The sequence below is a fragment of the Furipterus horrens genome, unplaced genomic scaffold (genome assembly GCF_987537825.1).
Source record: "Furipterus horrens unplaced genomic scaffold, mFurHor1.1.pri manual_scaffold_4, whole genome shotgun sequence".
Lineage (NCBI taxonomy): Eukaryota > Metazoa > Chordata > Mammalia > Chiroptera > Furipteridae > Furipterus > Furipterus horrens.
The window spans coordinates 57,642,192-57,653,420 of record NW_028327174.1 but is presented as its reverse complement, the minus strand read 5'-3'; positions in this window follow the sequence as shown (position 1 = coordinate 57,653,420).

Below are 11,229 nucleotides of genomic sequence, written 5' to 3'. Positions count from 1 at the left end.
TGGCATTTGAGTGTAAATCACAAATTTAATGTAGTGTCAAGTATATATCCTGAATTTTAACAATTACAAGTAACAAAATAGAAGATGGAGCACACATTATCAATGTATATAATTGTAAGAGGCAACAAAAACAAACAACTTCAGTATATTCACTAAAATTCTGTTGGTGGGGTTGTCTATGTGGCAAGCGCTTTGTTGAAACTCAGGCTTTGCCACTGTCTCAGACCCTGTCAGATCCTACTAAGCACTGGAGTGAGAAGCCACACAGCCACCACAGAGCAACATGGAGGGAACTGCGGTCAGCCAGGGACAGCACCCAGCCAGCCTTGCTGGTTCGTGCCCAAGCTTTTCCTGCTGATCCCCCTCTTTCCAAAACAGCCCTGGGAGTTTCTCAGAAAGACCTAATTGTACTTCTTGGGAATACAGTTTCAGTCTCTGTATACTTCAGAACCAGAGTTTCCTGTTTCAGCAGGAATTCTTGGTATTTATTCTTAAAGCCAAAAATCAGAAGTTTCCCATACTCTATAACTTTTTATTTTGCATGAGCTGCACATCAAAGGCACATGACTAGGTAGTTTTTATTTTATAAGATCTTGCAGTTTTAGCTCCTGGGATAATATGTTTTGTGCAGATTTTTTTTAGCAGTCCTTTCATCTCTAATAAGAATTTGAAAGCCTTGGTGGGGGTGGAGAAAGTAAAAGTTTGAGCAGGTAAGTGAATAATCCATTGTTTTTTCTAGTTCTAAGCATAATTTAAAACATAATTATTGCAATTGTAAGAGGCAGTGTAGTTCAGTAGAAAGATGACATAAAGTCTTCTGGGCTGCAAGTAACCTCACAGAGGTAGCCTTGCAAGGCAGAACAATTACCCTAAGTGTCAGCAAATGGGAGAACTGGTACTCAGATTCTGAATTCACTTTTGTTGTTCTCTCTATTCCACTACCTGGATAGCGAGTCGAAAAATGGGATTAGCTTTCCGAGAACAATGTGACCTGTCCAGGCTTCAGTTTCTCTATGCACGAAGTGAGGCAGGTTAGACTGGATAATTTGAGGACCTTTCTAATAGTAAAATTCTGTTTGTTCTAAAGAGAAATTTGCATATTTTAATTTATAAAGGAAAAATTTATTTTTAAAAGTACAACATGCTATATTTTATCTTTGAATTCTTTTTTAATGATTGATGTAATTATGAAACAAGATAATGTGTGTGAAAACTTAAAAGTGCTTAATACTCAGCTGGTGGTAGCTCTCAATATTTGCATTTCCTCCAAGGAAGGAGGAATATTTTCAACCTTTGCGAAAATGTCTTTGATGCTATTTCCTTCAGGAACTTGGACTCACCTTGCAGCCTAGTTGTGCGTGCTACTAACATTTTCCTGTCTCCAAACCAGAAGTGCAAACCAGAGGCAGGAGAGGCTTGAAGAAAGGAGGCAACGGAGCTCTGAAGGAGTTGAGGCAGGGGGATTCTGAGATGTCCCTAAAGGAGAGAAATCTCGTGACAAACAACAAAAAAGAAAATACTTAAAGAGACACCTTTTAATAGTTCACTACTCAGAATAATTAAAGAGGTCAAATAAATTTCTGGGGATTTCCTGATAACTTCCCATCACCCGGTGGACAGAAAATGTTAAGTATTCAATTAGCAATGCCCAAGGACATTAAGTGAAGAGCCTGCTACAACTCTCAGGATTCTCTATGCTTAATTAGACCATGCTCCAGGGCTTCAAGCAGTGAATATGCAGCTAATATCCCAACTTGCCTATCACGTATCAACAATAAATGTATCTTGCTGTAAGTCGTCATTTGGGACTCCCTTTTAAACTCCTGATTATTTTCCAGACACTTGGTAGCTGTGCTTGTGTATGCTGAGCCCCAGGTGGGCTTTTCTTCCAAAGTCCATTGTGAAATAAACACTACCTCATCACGTGGCAGGCAGTTCTCAGTCAACAGACAACATACAGAGGGAGAATGGGCAACTTCTTATTTCAAATATCCAGGAGATCCACTGGGTTAGAGGAATGATCCCTGGGGCAAGTTCCCATCAAAAGCCAAGTTTCCAAGCCACAAGGGTACCATTTAGCGCTCAGAAGCAAGAACCTGCCAAACTATACCCCTGGTATTCTCAAGAAATGAAGGCACCTGCAAAAAAAAAAAAAGTTTATACTTGGGGAAGAGGTTACTCATGCTTGGAATCCAGTTCCAATGTTACTACATTGTCTCAAGAATCCATGAAGTTGTTTCTGTGCTGGAAGGAAAAAGGAGAAACAAGGGAACAATTTTGGCTACAATATATCCTATTCCTTTTGGGATCTAGGAATAGTTTTAGTCTTGAGACAAGTGGACTAAATGGGCTAATGGACTGTGAACTGGCTTTCTGGAAGTTGATCTTCAGTTTACTTCGAACTGGCAGATCAATCTGCAGCTAGCTACCCCTTTGCATTTTCAATTTCCTTCTCCAGGAAATGGGGACAACTGTATTTGTTTCTCCACCTCATAATAACCTTTGTAATTAAGTAATTAATGTGTGTAAAGTATTGAAACCAGTAAGAGCCATATAGGTGCTAAGAAGTATTATTATAACTAATCTCAGTGGCTTCTCTGGTTAATTTCCTGCTAGACCAGATGGAAGGAGAAATTGAACTGGATTTGTAGGATGGGCATGACAGTGTTTTGAGTTGGGTGTACCATGATTATTTCATATTATTTACAGCAACTTTGAAATGTGGGTCCCCTACCCAAGACATGATGGTTTAAATTAAATGACATTCTTTTATCTTTTGACTATGGGAAAGATCCATAACTGTTTTCTCATCCTAAATTTTATTTGACACCATCCTTCATTTTATGGTCAGTGGGAATTTATTCAGTACCCACATATTGAGTGTGTGTAATGAAAGAGACCAAAAACCTTCACTTTGTTAAACTTCTTTGTTCAATTTGTTACCTGTATATGTCATGCCCTAGAGAGAAGAGCTATAGAGCAACATAAATCACATAATTATATGCAGTAAGATACCAATAAGATATCTAGGTTGATACCAAGTTGAAAAAGACACAGTCCTGTCCTGACCTGTGTGGCTCAGTGGGTTGGGTGTTGTCCAGCAAGACACAAGGCTGTGCTGTGGGTTTGGTTCCCAGTAGGGGCACATACTAGAAGCAGCCAATCAACATTTCTCTCTCACATCAATGTTTCTCACCCTCTCTTTCTCCCTTCCTTCCCCTCTCTCTAAAAATAAATAAATACAAGCTTTAAAAAAAAAAGACACAGCCCTGCTTTACAGGAGGTCACAGTCTAGCTGGGGAGACGGACCCTCACATAGACAACAAGAATGCAAAGGCAGCAGGATGAGTGTTATCACCAAGATGGAAAGGCTCTCCGCGAGTGAACTTCCTGAAATAAAAACCCAGTTATGCCATTCCCATTGAAAGCACAGTATTCAGGATAAAGGATAAACCTTAATATGGTGTAAACAGACTGTATACTCTGGCTCCTGATTAGCAGCCAGCACCATCTTTACCTTCTCTCCCCTCACACCCCACAGTCACACGATCCTTACCTTTCAGTTCCAGTTCACAAAGCCACTGAGCTCCCCATCACCTCCAGACCTTAGCCCATGCTGCTCCTTCGGCAGGAAAAGCATTTCCTCCTGTATCCCCTCCTCCCTCATCCGACCCCCTGCTCAGTCCTTTTGGCCTAGCTTCTGGCTCACTCCCAATACTTACTTCATATTTCAGGTAGAGTCAGTCACATGCTTCTGGAACCTTCCCTGATGTCTTAGTTCATTATTTCATGACTCTTATCAACTTGAGTTTCTCCTATCTTATACTTTTACACAATAATGGATTTATAGTTTTAAAGAAGTATTATTATAACAAAAATACCAACCTCAAGTTACATAAACTCGTAGTGTACTTTTAATTTTAACTTTAAATTGGGTTTTTGTATAACCCATTTCATTCCTCAAGATGGGAAACAGGTTTATTGGCATGGTTGATTACAGTATCTGAATTGAATAAGATACATTCTTCAAAAATTTTAATGTAGATAGTCAATTTTAATTTTCTCTGAAAATCCGTTTTGACATTGATTCAGACTCATTCTATAAAGTGGTATCTTACTGCATGTAATTATATACTTTATGTCACCCTACAGCTCTTCTCTAGCAGTTTCATCAGTCAATCAACAACACTTATCTGAGCCCTGAGATGCCAACTCTGCAGGAATACAGAAAAAGCATAATTAGTCTGCTTCCTGGCTTCAGGCAGCATGCAATCTAGTTAGGGAGTTAACTGATATCATGTACTAACTGATTTAAAAAATCGAAATAATTATGTGGCAGGTACAAATCTCTATCAACAAACTTAGGAAAATATGAGACATATTTTTCTTTATTTCTTTGCTACTCCAGGTACGGCCTGAGAACCAACAACAGCACCAGCATCAGCAGGAAGCTTGGTAAAATCCAGACTCTGAGGCCTGGTTCTGGAATTACTGAATCAGAATATACATCTGAACAAAGCCCCTGAGTCATCAGTATGCACACTGAAGTTTTTGCAGCATTGCTCTGGTAGGATATTTTTCAAAGTAGTCACAGATGACCTGTAGTGGATCACCTGAAGGCACTAGTTAAAAACTCAGATTCAGCCAAGACCTATAACATCATAATTTCTGAACATCCAACCCAGGAATACGCAGTTATATAAAGCCCCCAGGTAACACATAAATTACATAACATTTGAAAACCTTTGTCATGTCCTTAGAAATAAGGGAGGTTTAAATACTTATGGAATTGCTAATTTTCAATAAATAACATTCAAATATGTGTAACCATTAAATAATGCATTTCTAAATTTTGATGGAGGTGAAAAGAACAATCTAATATATATTGGATGGATCACAAATGTACAAAATGGTTAAATTTTCCAAATATTTTAGAATTATATTCCAATACAATTCAGCTAAATTCAATAAATGTTTATGTAACACCTGACATAGGTCAAGTATTATATTGTTGCTACAGTGATTAACTGAATGTACATTTATTAATTTTCTATTATGTATCAGGAGCTGCACTAGGAAAATACCAATACAATATGATATACTTATTCAACGATATGTCCTACAACAGCACAACCTCTGAGGCCTTCCCAGTCAGCAGCGGAGTAAAGCAGGGCTGCGTCCTCGCGCCTACGCTGTTCGGAATCTTCTTCTCCATGCTCCTCCAATACGCCTTTAAGGACTGCAGCGAGGGGGTCTTCATTCACACCAGATCCGATGGCAAGCTCTACAACCTGGCCCGTCTACAAGCCAAGACCAAAGTCAAAGAGGTGCTCATCCGTGAGATGCTCTTCGCCGACGACGCAGCTTTGACATCACACTCCGAAGAGGGACTCCAGCAGCTAGTCACTTGCCTTTCCCACGCATGCAAGGAGTTCGGACTAGCCATCAGCCTGACGAAGACGAATGTTATGGCTCAAGGCACGGGGACTCCCCCATGCATCACCATCGACGGATACACCCTGGAGGTTGTCAACGACTTCACTTACCTCGGGTCCACCATCTCGAGCTCTCTGTCAGTCGACTTGGAGGTCAACCGGAGAATCGCCAGGGCAGCCACAGTTATGGCCAGACTGAACCGGCGAGCGTGGAACAATTCCAGCCTCAATGAGAAAACCAGACTGCGCATCTACCAAGCCTGCATACTCAGCACTCTCCTCTATGGCAGCGAGACGTGGACCACCTACGCAAGGCACGAAAGGAAACTCAACAGCTTCCACATGAGGTGCCTGCGACGCGTCCTGCATGTCACCTGGCAGGATAAGGTTCCCAACACCGAGGTGCTGAAGCGAGCCAACATGAGCAGTTTGCATGCAGTTCTTAGTGAGAGACGCCTCAGGTGGCTCGGCCATGTCAAAAGAATGGATGCAGGCCGTATCCCCAAAGACCTCCTCTACGGCGAGCTAGCAGAAGGCAAGAGGATGACAGGGCGCCCAAAACTGCGGTTCAAAGACATCTGCAAAAAGGACATGACACAATGCTCCATCAATCTCAACACATGGGAAGTTCAAGCAGATGACCGCCTAGCCTGGAGGCTCGCGGTCAGGCAAGGTACGTCACGCGCGGAGGCTGCGCGCAACGAGGAGGCGGCCCAGAAAAGATCGAGGCGGAAGCAGCGTCAACAGCAGCAACAACAGCCATCTGCCTTCACCTGTAACAAGTGCGGCAGGGATTGTCACTCCCGAGTCGGACTGCACAGCCATTCTCGGCGGTGCAGATAGACTCTCGGGAAGCTACGCCATCGTCTCTCGAGACGGACGGCTGCCGACGACGATTCAACGATAAAAGATAACAAAAGAACATTTTGGAGTTTTCTTAGTTTTGCTTATATGTATCTCACCTCAAAAAAGGGAAGACGAGCAGAAGGAATCTTTTTTGTGGGAATCTCCTAAAGAGCATAATCTATGAATGTGTTACCTTATTAGAAGAAGTAAATATCATATTGATATGTTTTTGTATTTTAAATGTATTGTTCTTAGATATTAATTAAATGTAATTTTATAGTTATCATGGAGACTAGAACACAAATATTGTGTCTTTTATTATTACTAATTTTTTCTACATAATTGTATCAAGTAGAATAGGCTAAGTTATCCTGTAGTAAAAAGCAACCTGAACATACCAGTGGTTAAAAACAGCAAAGTTTATTTTTGTTCATATATGCATCATATTTGACAAAAGGGATTGGGGCTGATGAAGGCTTCATCTCAACAGAGGCTTCCATGATTGAAAATCAGGGAAAAGAAAATATAATGGACAAACACGCTGGCTCATAAAGCTTCTGCCTGGAAGGGACACACATCACTGCTGCTCATATTTCATTGGCCAAACAAGTCACACTGCTGCTCAAGCTCTACAGAATGGCAATGTTTAATCCTTTCGCGTGAAGGGGCACCAAATATTTATATATTTTATCAAAGTGAGCAGATAAAACAGTTGATGAAGTAGTAATTAAGCTAATGAGACTTAAGCTCTAGCAAAATACTTAGGGTTGTATGATAGTTTAGTGAGAAAAAAGGTTAGGTGAAGAAAAAATAACAGGGCAAATCTCCAGACTAGGAGTGCAATTGTGGTGTTTGCATTTGGTTTGATGTACAGAGGCAGGAGATAATTGTTAGTGAGGAAGTTTATTTTCTTCTCCTTTGCTCATCACATCTATCCTCATTAAATTGTTTGGTATTAAAAGTGCTTTATTCCACTACTTGATGCAGGTTAGGGAGGAGTGGGATAATTTATTTCTCACAGCTCTAATTCCTTTACCAAATAAAGGTTTTCTATATATTGTAAGCAAAAATTACAACACATTGGTTAAGGACTACTAACAGAGATACAAAGGTAGTGCTCAAAAATGAGCAAAGCATATTTCTTGCTTTCAAGTATACCACCATCTCAGGTTATATGAAGATTTGCAAAGGTAGAAAAGTTATTTTTTCAGAGAAGATTGTCTGAATACTAAGGAAGTCAAAGCCAAGGGGGATAAAACGTATAATAAGACCAGACCTCCTGAGGACTCCAATATCTGGCACATAATGGACAGATGTGGCCCACTGATGAAATAAAGTCAATCTAGTGGTGGTGTGCATTCAACAGAGAGGAGGGACTTGAGTCATAGGGACCAGGCAGGATGATATTGTATAAGCTGGACAGGAAGGGCTGGTAAAGGCAGAATTTAAAAGATCTGTTGATTTATGGAGGAATCAAGGACCATTGACCACCAGTCTTGCTTTCTCTCAGAAGTTCCTATCTGTTTGGGAATTCTCCATTAATTGACAATAAACATCAGGATTCAGGAAGTTCACATAAACATGAAACCACCATGTAAATAAGATGTTAGAGTTTTCCCTGAGGGTTTTGCCTTAATGAGTAGAATAACTATAACCAGCTGCAAATATCAGTCACTGCCCTGCAGTTGAAGCTACAGCCTAGAGGTAAGCCCTCAGGCTCCTTCCCAGGCCTTTTATGTCTCTGGGGTTCTCCCTTGGATATCCTTGATCTGTCAACACATGTCTTACCTTAGAACCACTCCTGTTATTACTTATTTTCTTGCCAATGGAAACCCCATTCTTGTTTATGTGGCATTATTTATCCTCATTCTCTCACTAATGGAGAGGGAAGCAAATTTCTATGTTTCCGTGGTAATGTGTGTATGTTTTTTTCCTTCTGAGATCTTTTAAGATAAGGGATAATTAGGCTTGTTTGGGTGATGAGATCTTCTGAGACCTCGAGGGCCCAGTAACAGAGCTATATGTGCCCATTTGGCTTCCCTCCGATCAGTAAAAGATCACATAAAAAATGTGAAGGAAACCCTTATAGGTCAATAATGCTTCCTACCTAAGTGATATTCATAAAGCGCCTCCTGTTAGTAGTTAATGTGTCACTAAAAAGGGAGAGATGGAGGATAACAATGACAGAGCAAATTATGTGAGAGGAGGGGGGAAAGAAGATGAAGGGAGGCAAAGAAAAACCTGAGAAGATAGGATATTATGTAAATAGGAAGTGAGTTAATCTACTGAGAATGAAGGTGTTGTGGAAGTGGGATTAAGACATCATTAGCAAAGTGCCACACTGGAATTCTACAAGCAGTGTGGAGGTATTTGGTAGGGCATTCAGGATATTCATGTAATGCTGAGGACCCACTGGCATGACAGGGCAGGAATCTGTCACAGATTCCGTTTATCTCCTTTCTGAGGTCCTGACAGGACAAACAATCCTAGGTAGGGAGTCAGTAGGGAACAAATGAAGAGTGTCATGCTTTCCAGAGATGTACGCACTGTTGCTTACAGCTTCATTCAGACCCCAAGATACATGCCAGTGAAGCAACTATGAGAGGCTCCTGTAATGCCAAATAGTGAGTATGAGGGGGAGGAGGAGGGTGTTGAAGATAACTGCATGAGAATGAAACCCCAAAAGACATGATGGGTCATTGGCTGCTGGGTGGTTTCTCCCCTTAACTGCCCCCATTCAGGGACAATGTAAAAAGCTTAAGTGGGGCGGGGGATTAACTTATGAAAGTTATATGCTGTTTTAAAGAAGGTGAAAGCTGATGTGCTGTTCCCCTTTTATGCTGATTTAAATAAGATCCCATCACATTATGGCCCTTCTAGAAGTCCCCACCTTCCTTAGGTATATAGGACCCATGAGAAGAGAGGGACTGAGAGGTAGACACAGACTGTCATAAAACTGTTATAGAAATCCCAAGGCGGGGAGAATTGCCAAGAAAAATTTTCATCTTCATTTCTGAAATCTGTTTATTCTTCAAGAGAAAACTAATCCTACAATTTATGATGCATTTGTGACTCATTTACACTTACTTTATCAAAGCCACATTTTTTAGATAATTCTCAGATAACAGACAGACTATGGCTTCTTATTTAAGCCACTTAAAAAGGTAATTCTTTGAGTATGAAGAAACCAGACTTTACTCAAACTTACTAGCATTTGTTCCTGAGTTTGATTCAACGCTGAGTATCTCAGAGCTTGTAGGATTTCAAACATGAAACAACCTGCTCTCCAATTGAATTATCAAACTAAGCTTTACCTGGCGAGGTGTATTTCATTTATCGGACACTTATGTCATCAAAGGTTTTAACCAACTCTATATCCACCAATACCTGGCTACCTTCCAATTTATAATGTGCCATCTGATCACTCCAGTGCCACAGGGCCAGCAATTATACAAGTCATCCATACTGACACAATAAAAACAGATTAGCCATTTAAAAGAAATGGATTTACAATTAGGTCATTAAGAAGATTGCCTCCCCCTCACCTCTGTTCTCTGTCTTTGTCAGAAAGAATGCCAAATAAGTCTGCTCATTTCCCATTGTTTCTCCCCTGACCCCTGAGAGATCTGGTGAATGAAAAACCTATAAACTTTTCCCAGTGCTTTTTATCTTCTGCCATTCTCTGCCATCTTGCCGCAGGTCATTTAAATAAATGTTTGCTGTTTAAATCCTTTTGTCCTGGTGCAGTGATTAATGTACCTGTTTGGTTTAATTCTATATGGGTTTTTTTATCACCCATTGTGCATTTTCAGATTCATTAGTGTTCTATCGTTTCACACATGGTCAGTAAGAATTTTATTTATATAATGTGTATGTATGTGTATATACATACATACATTAAAAACTACTTTCTTTCCCTTTAAAAATATAAATATCTATAGTTTTAATAACTTATGGTTATGTTTGTGTTCTAATGCTCATGTTACAATGCAAAATGAAAGCAAGGCTTTGAGTTTAATAATGGGCTTTATAAATTTAAAACAAATTTTAACTCTTTATTGACAGTGCTTTAGATTTCTTAATAACTCACTCAGAAAGGAATATCTACACTTTTCTTAACAAATGGCTTTGTTTAGGCAACTTTATAATCCAAATTTGTGGGCAGGATTTTAAACTAATTTTCATCAATTGTTTTTGTTAATGTGAAAAGCCTCCTTTTGACTTTAAGCAAAATTTATTCTATCCTTTTGCTTGAAAAGATTATTTAGTACCAAGATTAACAGTCAAAATACTGGGCCAACCAAAGTTCTTAACAGAATCCTTTGATCATTGATTCATGTCAAATAAATAGATCTGTAGAGACGATAGATTCACCATTTCAATGCTACCTGCTACTTCTAACTCCATCGCTAGGAATGCAATGACTGTTACTAGACCTGGTGGATTAAATTACTAATCTCAAAACTTCTTAGTGATGTTTTGTGAAATTTTGCACTGGAAACATATATAATTTTGTTAACCAGTGTTACTCCAATAAATTCAATAAAAAGGGAAAAGGAGGGAAACCATAAAATTAGCATTCTAATTATAAGTATTAAAAACTTTTAAAGAAAGAAAGATTTCTGTTTTCAGTATATTAAAGCCAATATTTGCTCCTCAATAATTGACCATGCAATTTGAATATAGGACCACTATAGAGAATTATGATCTTAAGACTGTTACCCACCACACACCACACACACACACACACACACACACACAACTGAAAGGCTAAAGTTAAACAAAAGCACGTGACTGGAAGAGTATACTTTTCTGTTAGGGGCAAGTCGGTTTTGCAAGCCATATGGACTCTGTGGTAATTACTCAACTCTGCCCTGCTCTAGTAGTGCTAAAGCAGCTATAGATAATATATAAACAAATGGACATGATTGTGTTCCAAGAAAACTTT